The following is a 21543-nucleotide window of genomic DNA, read 5'->3' on the forward strand; positions in this document are numbered from 1 at the left end:
AAGAAGCTGTCACTGTTCCTTCCAGAGAACTTGTTTATGGGATAGAACAGTAGTTTCTCTTCCTCCCTCAGGAAAAGTGAAAGGATGACTGTCCCTGATCTACATAATTCCTAGATTCGTATTTCTGGTACTCCTCACTAATAGGAGATTCCTTACTGACACATGTAGGTGTACAAAGACCTCTGGCTCTTATCAAATCACCTAGGGCAAATGTGAATGCATGTCGTTATGCCTGTAAGTAATAAGTAATCTTTCACTGCCCTAGGAATATCTTGTCTATTTTCAAGATAATATGAATAAAAATCTTATCTTAGGGCATCACCTCTAAGAATCCTATACCCTACCACCCAGAAGTAAAAAACCATCATCTCTCATAAATATCTCTGGGTTTTTTGTTTCTTTCTAATAGAGTATAAACACCTAGAATGAAGAAATATTTTGCATTATTTTGAAAATCATTCCAGGGATCCCTGGGTGGCGCAGCGGTTTGGCGCCTGCCTTTGGCCCAGGGCGCGATCCTGGAGACCCCTGGGTGGCGCAGCGGTTTGGCGCCTGCCTTTGGCCCAGGGTGCAATCCTGGAGACCTGGGATCGAGTCCCACGTCGGGCTCCCGGTGCATGGAGCTTGCTTCTCCCTCTGCCTGTGTCTCTGCCTCTCCTCTCTCTCTTTGTGTGACTATCATAAATAAATAAAGGAAAAAATATTAAAAAAAAGAAAATCATTCCATAAATGACTAATAACATAGCAATATTTTTTAGTTCTTTATTTAAATTCAATTTACTAAAAAAAATAAAATAAAAAATAAATTCAATTTACTTAACATATACTATATTATTAGTTATTGGGGTAGAATTTAGGGATTCATCAGTCGCATATAATACCCATTGCTCATTACATCAAGTGTCCTCCTTAAAGATTTTTTTAATTTATTTATTCATAGAGACACATAGAGAGAGAGAGAGAGAGAGGCAGAGATACAGGCAGAGGGAGAAGCAGGCACCATGCAGAGAACCTGACGTGGGACTCGATCCAGGGTCTCCAGGATCACACCCTGGGCTGCAGGCGGCGCTAAACCACTGCGCCACTGGGGCTGCGCTCAAGCTTCCTCCTTAATGCCCATCTCCCAATTACCCCTTCTCCCAATTGACCTCCCTTTCAGCAATCTTCAGCTTATTTGAGTTCATTGCCTCTTATGGTTTGTCTCCATACTTTCATCTTACTTTATTTTTCCTTCCCTTCCACTATGTTCATCTGTTTTGTTTCTTAAATTCCACATATGAGTGAAATCAATATATTTGTCTTTCACTGACTAATTCTACTTAGCATAATATCCTCTACTTCCATAAATGTCATTGCAAATGGCAAGATTTCATTCTTTTCAAAGGCTGAGTAATGTTCCATTGTATATAGAAATACACTAGATCTTTTTTATCCATTCATCTACTAATGGACATCCTGTTTTTTTCCAAAATTTAGCTATTTTGACTATTGCTGCTAATAAACCTTGGGGTTCATGTGCCCCTTCAAATCACTATATCTGTATCCTTTGGATAAATACCTAGTAGTGAAATTGCTGGGTCATAGGCTAGCTCTATTTTTTAACTTTTTGAAAAACCTCCATATGTTTTCCAGAGTGGCTACATCAATTTGCATTCTTATCAACAGTTTGTGTGATGAATAAGATTCACAGAATCTTATCAACAGATTCTGTGAATCCTCATCAACACCTATTGTTTCCTTAGCTGTTAATTTTTGCAGTTGTGATATGAGATGGTATCTCACTGTGGTTTTGATTTGGATTTCCCTGATGACAAATGATGTTGAGCATTTTTTCATGTGTCCTGTTGGCCATTTTAATTTCTTCTTTGGAGAAATGTCTATTCATGTCTTCTGTCATTTCCCAACTGGATTTTTACTTTTTTGGGTGTTGAGTTTGATAGGTTCTTCAAATTTAAAATACTAGCCTTTTGGGGATCCCTGGGTGGCTCAGCGGTTTGGCGCCTGCCTTTGGCCCAAGGCGCGATCCTGGAGTCCCGGGATCGAGTCCCACATCGGGCTCCCGGCATGGAGCCTGCTTCTCCCTCCTCCTGTGCCTCTGCCTCTCTCTCTCTATCATAAATAAATAAATCTTTAAAAAAAATAAATAAAATACTAGCCTTTTATCTGATATGTCATTTGCAACTATCTTCTCCTATTCTGTAGGTTGCCTTTTAGCTTTGTTGACTGTTTCCTTTGTTGTGCAAAAGCTTTGTATTTTGATGAAGTCCCTAAAGCTCATTTTTGCTTTTCTTTCTCTTGTCTTTGGAGACCTCTCTAGCAAGAAGTTGCTGCAGCCTAAGTCACAGAGATTGCTGCCTATGTTCTCCTTTCAGATTTTGATGGATTCCTATCTCACATTTAGGTCTGTCATCCATTTTGAGTTTATTTTTGTGTATGATGTAAAAAAGTGGTCCAGTTCCATTCTTCTGCATGTGGCCGTCCAATTTTCCAAACACCAATTGTTAAAGAGACTGATTTTTTTCTGACTGGTATTATTTCCTGCTTATCAAAGATTAGTTGGTCCTATAGAGGGTCCATTTCTGGTTTCTCTATTCTGTTCCATTAATCTATGTGTCTGTTTTTGTGCCGATACCATACTGTCTTGATGATTATAGATTGTATTACAGCTTGAAGTCCAGAATTGTGATGTCTCCAGTTTTGGTTTTCTTTTTCAACATTCCTTTAACTATTCAGGGTCTTTTCTGGTTCCATACAAATTTTAAGATGGTTTGTTAAACCACCTCTGAGAAAAATGCTGATGGTATTTTGATAGGGATTATACTGTGTAGATTGCTTTGGGTAGCACAGACATTTTAACAAAATTTAACAATATTTGTTCTTTTAATCCATGAGCATGAAATGTTTTCCCATTTCTTTGTGTCTTCCTCAATTTCTTTCACAAGTGTTCTATAGTTTTCAGAGTACAGATCCTTTATCTCTTTGGTTAGATTTATTCCTAGGTATCTCATGGTTTTTTGGTGCAACTGTAAATGGGAATTCCTTAACTTCTCTTTCTTCTGTCTCGTTACTGTATAGAAATGCAACTGAATCCTATCCATTGATTTGATATCCTGCCACTTTGCTGAATCCCTTTATCAATAAGTTCTAGCAATTTTGGAGTGAAGCCCTTGGGTTTTACAAAAGACTATGATGTTGTCTATGAAGAGTGAGAGTTTGACGACTTCTTTGCCAGTTTGGATGCCTTTACTCTGCAATTTATTTTTGCTACCTGATAACTGAGGCTAGGAGTTCCAGTATTATGTTGAATGACAGTGGTGAGTGGACATCCCTGAATGCTTGCGACCTTAGGGGGAAAGCTCTGTTTTTCCCCACTGAGGATGATATTCGCTTTGGGTTTTTCATATATGGCTTTTGATATTGAGATATGTTCCCTCTAACCTCCATGACAGATAATTTTTTTAAGATGTTATTTATTTATTCATAGAGACACACAGAGAGAGAGGCAAAGACACAGGCAGAGGGAGAAGGAGGCTCTATGCAGGGAGCCTGATGTGGGACTCGATCCTGGGTCTCCAGAATCACACCCCAGGCTGCAGGCGGCGCTAAACTGCTGTGTCACTGGGGCTGCCCAAGATAAATTTAATCAAGAAAGGATGCTGTATTTTGTCAAATGCTTTTTCTGCATCTTTGGAGAGGATTATATGGTTCTTGTTCTTTCTTTTTTAATGTGATCAATGACATTGGTTCATGGATTTGAACTACCCTTTCAGGCCAGGAATAAATCCCATTTGGTCGTAGTGAATAATTCTTTCACTTGGATCCTATTAGCTAGTATCTTAGAATGTTTTCATCCATGTTCATCAGGGATATTGCTTTGTAATTCTCCTTTTAGTGGGGTCTTTTTCTGGTTTGGGGATCAAGGTAATGTTGGCCTCACAGAATGAGTTTGTAAGTTTTCCTTCCATTTCTGTTTTTTTGAAACACATTCAGAAGAATAGGTACTCTTCTTTAAATGTTTGGTAGAATTCTACTGGGAGGCCATGCAACGCTGGACTACTGTTTGTTGAGAGATTTTTGATAACTGATTCAATTTCCTTGCTGGCTATGGGTCTGTTCAGATTTTCTATTTTTTCCTGTTTCAGTTTTGTTTTGCTAGTTTATATGTTTCTAAGAATGCATTCATTTCTTCCAGAGTACCTAATTTGTTGGCATATAATTGCTCGTGTTATGTTCTTATAATTGTTTTTCTTTGGTGTTTTTGTGATCTCTCCTCTTTCATTTGTGATTTTATTTACTTGGGTCCTTTCTCTTTTCTTTTTGATAAGTCTGGCCAGAGGTTTATCGATCTTAATAGTTCTTTCAAAGAACCAGCTCCTAGCTTCGTTGATCTTTGTCTACTGTTATTTTTTTTTTCATTTCTGTATCACTGATTTCTGCTCTAATCTTTATTATTTCTCTTCTCTTGCCGGATTTAGGCTTTATTTACTGCTCTTTTGCTAGCTCTGTTAGGTGTAAGATTAGGTTGTGTATTTGAGACTTTTCTTGTTGCTTGAGGAAGGCCTATATTGCCATATACTTCCCTCTTAGTACATTTGCTGCATTTCAAAGTTTCTGAAGTGTCATGTTAGGGGCATAAATATTTACAACTGTTAGATCTTCTTGTTGGATAAACCCTTTTATTATGTCATAGTGTCCTTCTTCATCTCTTATTACAGTCTTTGGCTTAAAATTTATTTTGTCTGACATAAGGATGTCCAACTTTCTTTTGATGTCCATTGGCATGATAAATGGTTTTCTATGCCCTCACTTTCAATCTGGAGGTGTCTTTGAGTCTAAAATGAGTCTCTTGTAAGCAGCATATGGATGGGTTTTATTTTGTTTTGAAGATTTTATTTATTTATTCATGAGAGACACAGAGAGAGGGGTAGAGACATGGGCAGAGGGAGAAGCAGGCTCCATGCAGGGAGCCCAATGTGGGACTTGATGCCAGAACTCCAGGATCATGCCCTGAGTCAAAGGCAGACACTCAACTGCTAAGACACCCAGGCATCCCGATGGGTTTTGTTTTTTATATATTCTGATACCCTATGTCTTTTGATTTGAGCATTTATTCCATTCAGACTAATTATTGAAAGATACGAATTTAGTGTCATTGTATTACCTGTAAAGTCACTGTTCCTGTATATTTTTTCTGTTCCTTTCTGGTCTTTGTTACTTTTGAGCTCTCTCTCTGCTCAAAGGATCCCCTTTAGTGTTTCTTGTAGGCCTGATTTAGTGTTCATAAATTCCTTTTTTTTTTTTATTCTTTTATTTTTTGTTTGTCCTGGAAACTCTATTTCTCCTTATATACTGAGTGACAGCTGTGCTGGATAAAATATTCTTGGCTGCATATTTTTTTCCATTTAACATGCTGAATATATATATCATGCTGGTCCTTTCTGGCCTATCAGGTCTCTGTGGACAATTCTGATGTTTCTACTCTTGTAGGATACAGACCAGTTTTTCTGATCTGCTTTCAGAATTCTCTCTTTATCTTTGAAATTTGTAAGCCTCACTATTACATGTCAAGGTGTTTAACCTATTTTTATTGATTCTGAAGGGGGTTCTCTTTGCCTCCTGGACTTGAATGCTGGTCTCCTTCCCAAGATTACAGAAGTTCTCAGCTCTAATTTGTTCCAAAAGCCTTCTGTTCCTCTCTCTCACTTCTCATCTTCTGGGACCTCTATTATCCAGATATTATTTCACTTTGTGGAACTGCTTTGTTCTCTAAGTCTTCTTTCATGATCCAGCAGTTTTCCTTTTCTCTTCTTTTCAGCTTCCTTATTTTCCATCATTTTATTTTCTATATCGCTGACTCTCTCCTCTGACTCATTCATCTTTGTTTTTAAAACCTCCATCTGGACAGCATCTCTGTAATACCGTTTTTAATTTTGGTCGGACTGGATTTTAGTTATTTCTACAGTAAGGAATTTTCTAGTGTCTTCTATGCTGTTTTCAAGCCCAGTTAGTAGCTTTGTAATCATTTTAAATTCTAGTTCAGACATCCTATTTATAGCTGTATTGATTAAATCCCTGGCAGTGAGTACTATCACCTGTTCTTTCTTTTAGGGAACATCATACCAATATTTTAAATTTAATGGATTACTAATATCTAAATTGTCTAGGTGTTCATTCTAAAAGAATACACTATTCAGTAATTAACTTTAAAAGATGAATGGTGAGTCACACTGTTACAAAAAGCTCTGCTTGAGTAAGAAAACAGTAGATAGGTCAAGCAATGGAATACTAATGAGGGAGAGAATATCACAAATATTAAACTTTTAAATCCTTCTTCAGATCATCTAACAGGTCATGAGTTTAGACTGTAATAACTGCAAAGTTCATTTTTTATATTTTCCTCTCGTGTTTCTAATAAATTTGCTAGATTGTGAATCCCTTCAACCTCTAAGTGTCATCTGGCTACTCCAAAATATCTTATTGAGTTCCAATTTCGTGGGATAATCTAATTGAAACATTCCATTAGGAAATAGGTGAATAATAATTTCTAGGAACAGCAGAAGAAAGAATAAAACTGAGGTCACATTTCAGTCATGAAGCTAAATATGTCACACTGGTTGGTCATGAAATAGGATATACATCCTCATGTACAAATGGACAAATGACTTAAATCTTACATCATGAAATAAACTACCACTTGGCCTTCAGTAACACTGATGCATTAATTTAATTCTAGCCTTAAGAGTTAATATGCATGATTGCCAGATCATGAAAAATTGGCATTCCCTGTTCAGAGAGTACTACTATTAATTATGAGTCATTGCTTTCTCAAGGAAAACATGCAGCACTAAATGTCTGTTAAATAACACCCAAAGTAGAACTCTACACCTATTCCTCTTCCAGAGAAATCAGTCATATTTGCTTATTACTTCAGAGCTAATCTCCTTCAGGAAGATATCCAAATGGGTAAAGATGATATGAATATCACCCCAAAGATTAGGGTACTACAGCATAATTTGTGAAAATTTTTATGGCAAAATATATTTCAAAATTTCATTTTGAGGAGTCTGGTTTAACAATCTATGTGATTTTTCAAGCATGCCCTTAAGAACTTAAAAAAACACTTTACCTAGCTGATTTCACAAGAGACATCTGCCCTCTCCACACCAGATGTGGTACACAGACCATATATGTCAGTCTCTAAAGGGAATTATAATGAGGGACTCAGGCTTCTCTAACTGATTATACTCTTCTGCATATCTGTATTCTTCACCCAATTACCCTTATTTCTAGTTTTTTTATCTGATACCTTCAGAGAACGTCCTCTTCTGAGGCCTCTGCCAAAGGCTTTTCCCCACTCTGATTCATTACTCAGGTCAAATGGAAACAGCATATTCATTAAGAAAAACAAGACTGCAAACCCATATAAATTTACTTACATTATTTTAGTATCTTAACATCTACTATGAGTCTACCTACAGAGAACAAAGATGATGTATCAGAGAAGTATAAAACTTTAATTCATAAATTAGCAGATATTTCTGAAAAGAAAATTACAAAATGCAAAAAACTATAGTGTAGGGAATTAAAATCACCCATATGAGTCAAAAAAATCCCACCTATTTGTCCTATGTGCATGTTTATTGCATATATGTAACATTTTATACTGGACAGATTTTGGATCACAGTGATATAGTTTTGTATTACCATGTTATTAATTTAATTCTTTCACCATACATTTGATACTTTCAATGTATCCATTTTTACAAGTCATCAAAATTATTTAGAACTATAATTTTTAAATTGTGAAATGGTACCTTATTAGAAATATTTACCATATTTAAGAATTCCTCTATTTAAAAGTTGATTCAATTCTTGCTATACTATAAAAATAATAAATAATATTTGATGCTATGTATCTGATTATTTAAACAGAAAAGATTCCTATCAATAATAGGAAATAGGAAATAATATAAATATTTTTAATTTGTTATAAAATTATCAAATTACCTTCTAAGAAGTCATACCAATTCAGAGTTTCTGGGGAATGATGAAATTAATCAAAAAATTCTCATCAAGATATTTTTTATCTTTATGTTTTATATCCATGTATCAAAATATTATTAAAATTTTTACATGTATAAAATGTATTTTATGCCATAATTCATGTATTAAAAGAACTCTTGGATTTGTAAGTACTATACACATCTTCTTTGCTTTTTTTTTTTTTTAACTATTTGTCAAATCTACATGTTTCTCCCAGCTTTTCCTCATTTTGAAGTACCAGGAACTTACATCCAATTGCAGGCCTACATGTTCTTCAGGCTATGAAAATATGCTGCACCCACAGATGTCCAAAACTAAATTTTCTTTACTACAACTTTTGAATAAAACTGTATTTTTTTATCTTAAAGATTGTCATGTATCTACCCCTGAGAAAAACCTGATTTTTACCCCTAATTCCTTTCTCTTCTTTATACTTTGTCTTGGTTGGTCAACTGATCTTGTTAACTCTATTGGTAACTCTTATTTTGTTTCTCTCCACCTTCATGGTAACTGTCTTAAAAGATTCCCTTAAAATTTCTTGCTTCATAACTTTGTTTAGCATAGTGTCTGCAACAAATACAGTAGACATGTGATGAAAATCTGTTAATTTCATCACATCAAAATTAAAATCTCCTTGCATCTGGTCCTTCTTTCAATAAAAAGAAAATATGATCACATCAAACATCTATTTATGGAAATATTCATTTCTTTCCAGTGATATAATGATATGGACACAACCCAATTTTTAGCAAGGCTTGTTTGGTTCTCCAGCCTCATTCTTGTACCCTCTGCCTTGTGTACGATGTACCTTGTGTTGGTCTGAGAATTTGCCATTTTTCTCAAATCTGCTTTCACATGTGCTACTGCCGCTGACTGCAGAATGGCTGAGACCTGCATACTCACACTGCAGTGGTGCCAAATGCACTGAGGAACACCTTCCCCTGAGGGGACTGTTAGAAACCAGACCAGGTGTCCTGCCAGACCACATTTCCTCTAAAATTACAACATTTCTAAGGTAACAAGTTAAGACAAACTAAAATATATATAATGGAAACTCATTAAGGAAGTACTGTGGGAAAAAAAAGATCTTGTGACACTCAAATAAAGGGTAAAAGCTTTTTTTTTTTTTTTCATATTCGTTTCCACATGAAACAGAAACACTAAAAAAAAAAAGAAAAAAAAAAAAAAACAGAAACACTGATCGTGCAGAGGCCTAGGCCCCCACTTCCAGCCCTTTCTATATTCTTCCCTGGATCTGAAACTCCCTCTCTCATTCTCTTTCTCCCCTTTTCACTTCCTATAAACATATAAATTAAACATCATACTAAGTTCATTCAGTTATTCTGTAGAGTGAGTCATTGTGCCAGATTATTTTATCTGTAATCAAGTGCTTCCTTTTTTAAAATAATTGCTACTTTTTACAGTAGTAAGCACTGCTGAAATTGATTAAAGTAGATAGATAACCTATACAACTGAGAAACAATGCTAAAGAAACTTGGGGATATGCACAGAGTGTCAGCATCCATAAAAGGGGAAAGAAAGCTCGGGAGCTAATTCAGGTTGATGACTCCATTTTCAATCTTAATATTGCATTCTAACACTTCACCAGTATTTGTTAAGCATTTATCAAATGTGTATTAAATAGCTAATATTCGCCAGACGTGAGGGCTTTAGGAACAAAAATTCTGATAAGCTATGACACATGCCCTGAAAGACTCATTTTGTTGTAAGGAAAACAGTGGCAAATATATTAAGAACCACAAGACAAAAAAAAAAAAAAAAAAAAAAAAAGAACCACAAGACAATTCAAGGATGGTAGAGCAGTAAGAGAATATAAATCATGTGATTCATAAGAAAACTGCGAAAGAAATGTTTGAGTTTTCTTATATTCCCCATATGAGTGAAACCATATGATGATTGTCCTTCTCTGATTGACTTAATTCACTCAGCATCATATACCCTCCAGTTCCATCCACGTTGACACATATGGTGGGTATTCATCCTTTCTGATAGTGAAAGGAATTATAAGGGAAAGGAGGGGAACTGAGTGGGAAAAATTAGGGAGGGAGATAAACCAAGAGAGATTCCTAACTCTGGGAAATGAACAAAGGGTTGCAGAAGGAAAGGTGGGTGAGGGGTTGGGGTAACTGGGTGACGGGCATGGAGGAAGGCACTTGATGGGATGAGCACTGGGTGTTATGCAATATGTTGGCAAATCAAACTTCAATAAAAAAATAAAATTAAGTAACCAATTAAAAAAAAAAAGAAATGTTTGAGTTTTGAACATCAATTCAAAAAACAGGTAGCTAGAGGAAGAGGAAGAAGAAGGACCACCCAATAGGAATTTTAAGAGTCCTCTTATCCTCAGTTTTGCATTCTGTGGTTTCAGTGACCCAAGGGCCAATTGTAGTCCAAAAACAGATAGATGATCCTCCTTCTGACAAACTGTTGGAAGGTCAATATTAGTCACAATACTGACATCACTCTCTTCGCTTCATCTTGTCATGTAAGCATTTTATCATCTCACATCATCACAAGAAGTATAAGTACTATACAGTAGGATATCTATAGAGAGACCATATTCACATAACTTTTATTAGTGTTTTTGTTAAAATAATCCCATTTTATTAGTAATTATTATTGTTAATCTCTTACTGTGCCTATTTTATAAATTAAACTTTACCATACACATATATGTATAAGAAAAAAACATAACATATATAAGGTTCAGGACTATCACAGTTTTAGTCATCTACTGGGGATCCTGAAACATGACCCCTTTGCATAAGTGGGGGGGACTATTGTAAAATGTGTGAAGACACTGAGTTGCAATGATGACTGGTATCTAAATCACATCATTGTGTACTATATCTAGACTGATATGAAAGTTAAAGGAAGTCATTAAAAGGTTATAGGCCGAGGTCAGATGAGCCCATTTGCAGAAATGTATAGACATCTGGAGGAAGACAAGGGTGACTGGATTAGAGAATGGACAAAAAACTAAAAACTTTTAGGAAACACAGGGATAAAATATGGTAGTGGCAAGAAAATGGACAGGAAAACTCATATACCACTATAATTAAGCAGATCCACTGCAGGATTTTGATAATATACATTAACACCTTTGATCTCAAAGATGCTACTTGGTATCCCATTTCTGGGAGAAATGGATTCATTCAGAGTTGAATTTGACTGGGTACAAAGTGTTAGCAGTTCTTAATATCTGATAAAAATTCTTTATTTATCCTAAACATAATTTCTTAGTAGAAAAAAAAAAAAAAAGACTGTCTTCAAGGAGAGAGTTGAGTTGATGTTTATAGCCCATGGAAATAGCCTTTCCAAACAGCTTTCCTAACATTTGACTTAGGAAATTTAAAAGGTTAAACAATGTTTAGTCTCTCAAAGAAGAAAGAGGAGGATAATTGAACTGGAATACTTGACAGCTAACAAGAGAACTATTGTTTCTGTGATGATAAAAAATGATATATTGAAAAGGAGACACAAAGTATCTATTCTTGTGGTTTGACATTCATACTAAATTCCCTATTTCCCATAGTGGGTGTCAGATTACTTAGAACAAATTCCAAATGATCAATATTTCTAGTCTCACATTCTGTTTGTAATAGATTTTAAAGGGTCATGAAAGCTAGTGTTTGCCTCCGTGAGTCATTGTCTTTTTTCACTCTCCTTATCAAATTCACTATGCTTTTGTTAGCAATGACATTTACTACTGTCCACTTTATTACCTTTAAATTTTTTATACAAAAATACAGATTTTACAATATACTCTGTAGATGCAAATTTCAAATTCCCTTTTCTCCCTGTCCCTCTGTCTCTTTCCCTGCCATGTTTCCCTTCCGCTTTCTTCATTTTTACTGTAATGATCACAGTAATAGCTTCCACATCTTCATGTGATTGTGCATCAGAAGTCTGACTTTGTTTTAATGTTAAGAAAAATGTTCATACATAATTTGTAAACTAAAAAAATTCAACAATATTATGTTATAGGCAGAACCACAGATCTCAAATATTCCCATGTCCTAATCCCTGGCACCTATGATTATATCAATTTACATGCTCTACCTTGGGGTTACAAAGACCACCATCAAGATCATCATTTGTTAGAACTCACAGGATTCAGATACTGTCACACACTTGGTTACAGTTTATTACAGTGAAAGAATACAGATTAACATCAGCAATGGTCAGGAGAAAGAAGGCAATATGTTTCAGATGTTCCCACAGAGCTGAGTCCCACAGGATACACTTAATTCTCCCAGCAATGATGTGTAGCAACACATTTTAAGTGTCATCAACAAGGAAGCTCACTTGATCCCTGATTTCCACAGTTTTATTGGGGGATCACTCACATAGGCAGGCAGTACTTGCATGACTGGCTCCATCAACTCAGCCTTCAGACTCCCAGAGTAAAATCAGATGGTCACTATAAACCATAATGTTAAACGATCTGATCAAACTGGAACAGTGTGGCACAAGGCCTTAGACACAAAAAAACACTCACATCAGGTTACACAGTCTGGGAGATTAGGTAGCACTTCTCAGGAGCCGACCAAGGGCCAGTCTTGAAAACGGGATTTTCTTGCTAGTGTGCATGATCCAGGCTGCTTACTTTTTCTTGTACACATGGTAAAAGAGAATTAAGGTCACCCAAGGAATCAAGCTTAAGAGTGACTTGAGGAATAAGGCCTGGGGAGACTATTCTATTACACTTCCAACTTTTCCCTTCTTATGAGGACACTAGTCATATTGGATTAGGCCTCCAATGACTCCAGAGTGACTGCATCTTAACTAAATAGATGGATGATGACTCTATTTCCAAGGTCACATTCTGAGGTATATAGGAAGTTAGGACACTATTAACATATGAATTTGGGGGGACACTATTCAACTCATAAAACACAGAAACGTGCTACTAGATATGCAATGCATATGGTGAAAACTCACCCATAATCTATTGACCAAATGTAACTACTCTTCACATATTGATGCATTTCCTTCCATTTCTGTTGTGTTACATATAATCATATAATATATAATAATATTAACCAAAGATATGTTTTTCTATACATACTCTTTATGTTCTTTTTTAAAATGCAGTACTGTGGCATTTTAAAAATTCTTCTACAGAGAAAACTTAATGGCTCCATAGATGAATTCACTTAGCCAGTTGCCTATTGCTGGATGTTTCTATTTCAGTTTATAATATACAAATACCATTCAAAACAGCATTGTTCTTATAGTTCTGTAAGTATTCTGACACCTTTCTTTCAAAAACAAGTCCACATAATGGAATTGCTGGGTAGGAACATTTAAAGATTATCAATACCATATCACATTTATTGAGCATATATTACAGGACAGGCATTGTTCTAATGACTTTATGCAAATTAACATGTCTAACCTCATAATGTCCCTATGAAGTTTGTAGTATTAGTACTGCTTCCATTCCTCATATGAGGAAAATGAGAGAAATAGAACTTCAATAATTTGCCTATAATCATGGAGAGAGTACATGACAGACTTGGAATTGCTTTCAACCAAAACCTACTTCTGAAGTTTGGGATTTAAACCACTTTGATTATCATACTGCCAGATTATAACCCAGAGTATGTATCAAATTACTTACTTATCAGTAACACTCTAGCAAACAATTTTCCTATCCCATCCTTGATGTAATTATTATACTTTGTAATAATCATCTATTTCAAGAGTAAAAATCATATCATAAACATGTTGTATTACTTTGATGACTTCTGGAAATTAAAGATTGTGTATATTTATAGAACCTGTATTTTTCAGTTGCCAATTGTCTTTGAACTACTGAATTACACTTTTTACAGTGATGTAAAATTGTGAATCAAGCCAGTTTTCTTTAAAGCATTTCTTTCACAGCAGCCCCTTCCTTCATGGTGGCAATAAGCCTGTAGAGACTGTTAGCCACCCTCACTCCCAGGCTGGAGGGACTTCCTCAGACCCTGGGCTACAGCAGGGATCCTCTGTTTTCCTGCCCTGGGCACCTTTTTCTCTGAAAGCCTGTGGCGAGTGGTGGGCAAAGGTCACTGGGAAGGGAGGCCAGTGCTGAGAGACAAGAAAACAGCTGTTTTAATATATTTTTTTGTGACTTTCAAAAAAAAAAAAAAAAACATTTCTTTCATTCTCAATATTTAGTTTTGTCTACCTACCCTCAATTATCTAGCTGTCCTCAGGCCAATTCCAAGTTGCAATGAGCTCACCAAAATCAACTTTTTCCTAAAATCTACATCTTTCCCACAAACATACTCACATTTTCTAGTTATTCTCATAATGTTCTCATAATGTTGTATTTAGACAAATTAAAAGAAGTAAAACAATTAAAACAACAGCAAAAAGGGGGGGGGGAGATTAATTCCCTTTTAGAGAACTATTCTGATGATCACTTACTTAGAAAGTTATTTTTTTATTTCACTTGATTACAATTGTAGTAATTATTCTTAAATCTTTTTTTAAATATTCCTTTTTTTCCCTCCACTAAGCACTCAGTCATTTCCAAGAGATATTTTTGAGACAAAATCATAAACCAAGGATTTTCTAAATGTTAAAGCATAAAGAATAACATTCACTTACTTTATTCATACACAAAGGAATTTTACTGAGTTCCTAAGCTCTGAGAAGTAAATAATATATCCTATCCATGCATCTACATAATGATCACAATGGTAGTGAGATCATAATATATCATAGTTTGATCAATCTGTGTCTATATCATAAGTTCTGGTATACCATATTTCAAATAAATACTTTCAAATGATAAGTGATAAATAAGCAGATTTTAGTTCAACTGCTATTTTTTTCTGCATTATAATACAACTCCTGACTAAACATGCTTGAAACCCTGAGTATGAGGGAAACCACTTCAAGGCTTGTCAAAGACACCAATGTCCATGGTACAAATTTCTTAATCAAAAATTTTCAGAGAATCTGCAATCATACTGTAAACTGTAAACTGGAGTCATTACAGATTATATATATTTAAACATATATACTCCCATGTCATGTTTCTAGTTGCTATTGTAGCTTACAAAGTGTATCCTTAAAGCACGTAATATAAACCACTTTGATTTGTCCCTGGCAGAGCTTAAGATAAATTTAATTGTAACTGTGGACTTCAACTTCTGGACTTTAGTCTGTGAAGCAGCCTATAAAAAAGTCCAACATCTTTCTTCAATTGCTCACTTAAAATCAAACAGCTCTCCTGTGAGGATGGAGATTGCAAGTTGTCAAGTGAGTTTCAACCTCCCATTTCCCAAAAATGATAAAATGAGACTCTTTAAAAACCCACCAAAGGCAAGTATAATTCCAAATTCTCATTCTTCAGTGTCTAGCTGATGTCCATGGCAATAGTGTACTTGAGGTACCATTCCCTGGCTACTCAAAAATAATTCACCCAGTCATCCCTCTTGCTCAATTATTTCACTTCTATAGAGCCATAGGTAAAATTTACACAGTCAACACTTTAGCCTCACAGAGGAACCAACTATAAATCACTTGTTTTTCTTAATGCCCTATGATTATAAATCACAAGTTTTCCTTATACCTCTATTATTTTTTTATGTTTTATTTTTTACAATGAATGAGGTAAGGGGCTCCTGGGTGGCTCCATCAGTTGAGCATCCAACTCTTGGTTTTGACTCAGGTTATGATCTCAGGGCTGTGAGATAAAGCCCTGCATCAGGCTCCATGCTCAGCAGGAAATCTGCTTGAGATTCTCTCTCTTCCTCTCCCTCTGCCCCTTCCTCAGCTCACACTCTCTCCCTCTCTCTCCCTCAAATAAATCTTTTTTTTTTTTTTTTTTAAGAGTAAGGTACATGCTTGCTATGAAATGCAAAGGGATCCTAGATAATAGCACGTTTTTTTTTTTTCTTTTCCTAATAGTAATAACATGAGACAAAATACTTCCTTTATATTTAGATTTTTTTACTGGTATAGAATATATGATTTGTTCTGCAGAGACACTTCCTAGAAATAATCTATAATATCACTTACCAAACTCCTTTTTAAGCCATTATTATGTCTAAGTGAACCACTAACATACAGGCTTTATCATTTTACATATCCTAGATTTTACATATCCACAGGTAAACTGAAACAATGCATTTACATTCCAGAAATGCACAAGAGTTTCCTCTAATTGAGGAAGCTTTCCTCAATTGAGGGTTTCCTCTAATTGAGTTGGTGGTGTTTTGATTCTTCACTAAAATGATGGCATAGTGTATTTACACTAAAGAGCTATGGTAGAAAACTCTTTTAATATTCATTCTAATCTGTTATTATCCTGCCAGAAAAAGGAGTTAGAGCAGTGGTCCACTACTGAGAATGCATTCACAAAAAATAGTGACTATCATCATGTTTCAGAAAACTGTTCTCAGTTTTTCAGCATGAATTTTTTTTTTTTTTCTGATAAAGGAACTAACCCGGCTGGCATCTGACAGGTATAAAGTAAATACATGTGCTCCTTCATGGGATGCCTGTCAAAATTGCTCAAAATATTGGTTTCCTCCAGTCCTTTTGTTTATAATTCCTTTAACATGAAGCAATCATGATGGCCTATACTCTACTGCAGACAAACCAGTGACTAGATACATTAGTTCTTTTTTGGAGTTGTCTGAAGATTTCACTTACTGCTAAATCCACCCAGAGGGCAAACAATAGCACTTTACTTTCTCAATGTGAATTGTTTACTGTATTTCTCCAAGAACTTTTTGTCATTTTAAGACAAGTACCTATCTCAAGAACTTATATATCCTGACAATTGTATTAAAATTCAAATGTTGCTGTCTATCCCAAACTTAAAAAAAGCAAAACAAACAAAAAACATACACACACAAAAAAAACCTATCCCAGAGATGACAGCATCACAATGTATAGGACAAAGTATAGAAGAAATCTATGATTTTCCTGATATTGCTAGGAATTTCAAGGTAAAGTTGATTTTGTCATTTAACACTTGTCAGTGTTAAAACTGCAGTTAATGTTAACAATGATAATAATAAGAACATGTAAACAGAAAACTCTAAGTATTTTAATAAAACTAGAGCTAATCGTGATTTTTAATTAAAGGAAACAAGTTTTCCACTTGAATCCTTTTTGTTTAGGAGCAGTGGTAGAGGGTGGTGTTTTGATTCTTCACTAAAATGATGGAATGGTGTATTTACACTAAAGAACTATAGTAGAAAACTGTTTTAATATGGTAGCTCCTAATACTTTAAAAATGTACTGTTTAAAATTTTGATATTGTTTTTAAAACATCTTCAATACATAAAAGTTGAAAGGCTTAATAACTGACTTAACTAGGAGTGTAGTCAAATGGCAGAGATCAGTAGATTGGAACGGAATGGTACAGCTTTTGTAGTATATGATTCACAAATATGTCAACTTTGTGTAAGGGGGCCATGTAATATATATGTACTACTGCTTAGTAATACAAGAATACTTCTGGTAACTTGCCAATTCACAGGGCTTTTTGGAAATTTCGGGAGGCAAAGCTAGGTTGGGGATAAGCTTTTTTAGTATAGCCCTAATATTACTTCTCCTAAAATGGAGGCTTTCTGTGTCCATGTCTATGGAACCCAGAGCCCAGGTGAAAACTGGACAATTCCCTTGCCTTTCCAGTTCTTTCTTCCTCAACTTCAGAATATTTAATTTCTCAAGTTATGTCAGGATAATTAGGATTATTTTTCTTTTGTCTGGAGTTTATATTTTGATTAAAAATTCCTTAAATGTTAGTATTTTTGATATAGTAAATATAAAACATACATAGAAATATTACAGAATAATGAATACTTGATAAATGAGCATTAATATGATGGCCAGGTCCATCAACAAAAGCAGTTGTGGCAGCAATTCATAAGATTCAAGTGTGTATCTCTCATCACACCCATACTCTACTGACCTCACACCAAGGTCAACCATTATTTAGATTTTTATATGAATGATTTTCTCACCTTAATAAGTTTTCTTATGATTTCCTCTTTGATGAATGGGCTACTTAAAACTGTGCTATTTAATTTCCCTATACTTGTGAATTTCCTTTATTTTATTTGGTTCTAGTTTAATTCTGTTTTTAACCCTTAAATAATCAGTTAAGTAGTGGTCCTTCTGTTTCTACCCTGAAAGATTTTGTGCAGCACTTAAGTATTCAGATGAATTTGACAGAAGTTCATTAAAATCTCCCACATAAAGAAAGAGGGCTCTTTTTTTTTTTTTTTTTTTTCAGTTTTATAGTTTCTTTGACATGCTGGCTCTCCTTCATCATGTCTAGTTTGCATGTTGTTAGATATATACATTTTTTTTCATTTTTATAGCTTCCAGAAGAAATTCCCTGTGAAGGAAATAATGGGTGGACCAGACTGATCAGAAGGAGAAACTGAGCAAAGATACAGGCCTGTCATTCTCAGGCAAACCTTACAGGGAGCCCTGGAGCTGAAATGACTCAATTCATGCTAAATTACCTGGGATTTAATACCTCTATCTTAATGTTATCTGATGTGTTAGGTCTGGAAGGCCATGATTTGCATGAGGTCCCTGTTTGCAGCTGAAACAATTCTTGAAGTCATTGAGACCTGTAAGCCTGTAGGCTGACAACATTCACAGCAACTAGAGCAACATGTCATTCCTTTGAAAGAATTGTGGATCAAGAATCTCTATGTCCACCACATGTAGTTATAATGGTTGTCTTTTGCTTTTGTGAGTTTTTGTTTAAGTCTTCTCCTATTTCTTGACTCAACTGTCCTATTCTGCGTACATAGAGTAAAACCCACCTTCTTTAAACTAGAATATTTATTGTATAGATAAATACATTTATTTACATTCAATTCAATGGCATTATTTGCTTATCTGAAATTTAATTTTAAACTCACTTTTTTAATTCCTTAATTTAAAGTCTACTTTTTAAAGTTGGTATCTGAGAACACTTTTATCAGTTTAACACTTGAAAGATATTTTCTAGATTAAAAATTGTAGAATGGCATTTATTCCTGTTAGCCCATGAAGATATTATTCCACTCTTCTTTGTTTTCATTGTTGCGTATGGGAAATCCTTCAACTGCCTCACTATTGTTCCTTTACAAGTAATTTTATTAACCCTCACTACTCAGATTCTTCTAAGATTTTCTAATTGTCATTTACCTTCTATAGTTCAATAAGATAATTTAGAATTTCTTTAGAGTAGCCTTACAGGGATCTATGAGGTTTCTTAATGTTTGACTTTGTATCTTTCATGGGCTGTCTCCCTTTATTAATGGATCTCCATAATGGGGTCAAATTTGCTTGTGTGCCAACAATTCCTATCTGATATGTTTATCATATCATTTTTTAAAAATGTGAAACAATGTGCAACCATGAATGAGGTTACTCTCTTCTAAGATATTTAAAAATTTGCTTCAACCAATCTCCTAGAGACACTACCAGCCTGGAATCACTTCAAGTCAAAGGAGGGCACAATTATCTCTACATCACAAAGACTTTTAAAACCTAGTCTTTCCCACCTCCCATGTGCCTCAGCAGTTGGCGACACCTTCGGCCCATGGTGTGATCCTGGAGACCCCTGGATGAGGTCCCACATCGGGCTTCCTGCATGGAGTCTGCTTCTCCCTCTGCCTGTGTCTCTGCCTCTCTCTCTCTCTCTCTCTGTCTCTCATGAATAATTAATTAAAATAAAAAATAAATAAAACCTAGTCTTTCATTTTTCACTAAGACTTGCCCACTTACATGGGGCTTTAACCCCGAGAGATCCTTGTTCTGTGTAATGGGGCTTCTGTTAGAGTACCACTTTTCATGACTTTGATTTTGGGTGTTTTCGTATGTTTGTTTGCCCTTTCTTTACAACAAAAGGTAAGTAAAATATGCACCAAAAGCACTGTCAAGTTGTTTGTCTTTTGGACAGGCAAAAACAATCCCTAGAATTTGGTCAAATAATTTTTACTATTTTGTCAGCCCTCAATGCTTTTAATAAGATTTTTAAAATAAATGTTATCCAACTTTCCCAGTTATTGTCAGCAGGAAAGTTTTCCCAAATAATCTAACCCATTATTTCTGGAAATGGAAGCTAATTTATGTAAATGAACAAAATCAAATACAAGGATATTGATTATTAGTGTGACCTAGTTCTCAGAGTCACAGAAGAGCGAAGGATTTGCAGTTTTCCCAGTAAAGAATAAATACATTTCTCATTCTCTAGTAGTACTTAAATAACAAAGTTAAAATTTTCTTCTTGATGTGATTAACATCCAATCCCATTTCCCTAGTCAATCATGAAAGTTCTAAAAGATAGTAACTTACTATATACATACGGTACTTAAAGAAGAGTTTTACATGTGCCTGAACTGTTAATTGACAATAAAACAACTGGTGTTGTACATTTCAATGTTGGTGAAAAATCTGGCAGCATATCATGCTATATTTTCTTTAATATGGAAGCACTGAAAGACACTGACATGGCAGTTTTAATCAAAAGCTAATTGTAAAAAAAAAAAAAAAAAAAAAAAAAAAAAAAAAAAAAAAAACAAAAGCTAATTGTTTATGAAAAGGCTACTGTGTACAAAATTAAAAGTGGCCACAATATCAATCAGCAATAATGTGCATTCATGCTGAAAAAGACTCTTTCTTTATAAATATAAGAGAAAGCATATTCAGTTATTTCACAAGTTTAAGATCATTCAATCTTTTTAGTCTGAGACAAACAACAAAGAAGCAAATGTGGAAACAAATTAACGCATTGTAGCTGAATCTGTTGCTCTTTAATGTCAAAACAGTGTTCAGAGGCTTTCACTCCTATCATTTGGATGCATCTGTTACAGGCATAAATGAAAGCATGGAATTATTTCAACATGCATTTGCTTGTTGAATCTTACTCTATTAAATCTTCTATTGCATATTCCTTTTCAAATCACAGTCTTTTTAAAGAAATGTTTTAAATCTATTCTCCATGGTAGAGCCACAGATATTAAATGTTAATCACTACCAAAGAGATGTTTATAAAGGCTTATTTCCAAAATTAAAGTATATTTTGTTTTTGCAACAAGTTATCTATATTTCTCTACTATTTGAATAATGTAAGGACACAAAACACCAATTACAAATTTCAAAGCCATTCTTAAAATATTTTGTATTAAATAATATTCAATCCTAATCAAAACTTAATATCCACCTGAAATAACAGGGAAAATAATAGTTCTTGAATCTGCTTAAAACCACACTATTTTAGTCTTCTTCATGAAAGATGTTTCTTTTTCAGAGAAAAGTTACCATTCCTAGTTATGAACTAGTTCAGTCAACCAATAAGAGTCAAGAATGTTCTAGGATAAACTATAAATCTGGGTAGTAAGATTGCTTCACTTTTAATTACATTAAACTATACATTTAGTGTGAAAAACTGAAACATTCTGTTATCACTGATGGTCAACCACAAAATATACAATATCTGTCCATATTTTCTTTACTGTC

At 34.7% G+C, this 21543-nt stretch overlaps 1 long non-coding RNA gene across 2 annotated transcripts in view; it reads right to left on the minus strand.

Annotated features, from left to right (window-relative positions):
• Positions 1 to 570: 570 nt before the first annotated feature.
• Positions 571 to 21543, minus strand: part of LOC144287542 (uncharacterized) — a 73941-nt gene continuing 52968 nt past the window's right edge. For both annotated transcript variants that reach the window (XR_013355326.1, XR_013355327.1), the window contains one exon: positions 571 to 675. This is a non-coding gene — a long non-coding RNA (uncharacterized LOC144287542). The remainder of the gene's footprint in view (positions 676 to 21543) is intronic.

Source organism: Canis aureus, chromosome 17, assembly GCF_053574225.1.
Source record: "Canis aureus isolate CA01 chromosome 17, VMU_Caureus_v.1.0, whole genome shotgun sequence".
NCBI lineage: Eukaryota > Metazoa > Chordata > Mammalia > Carnivora > Canidae > Canis > Canis aureus.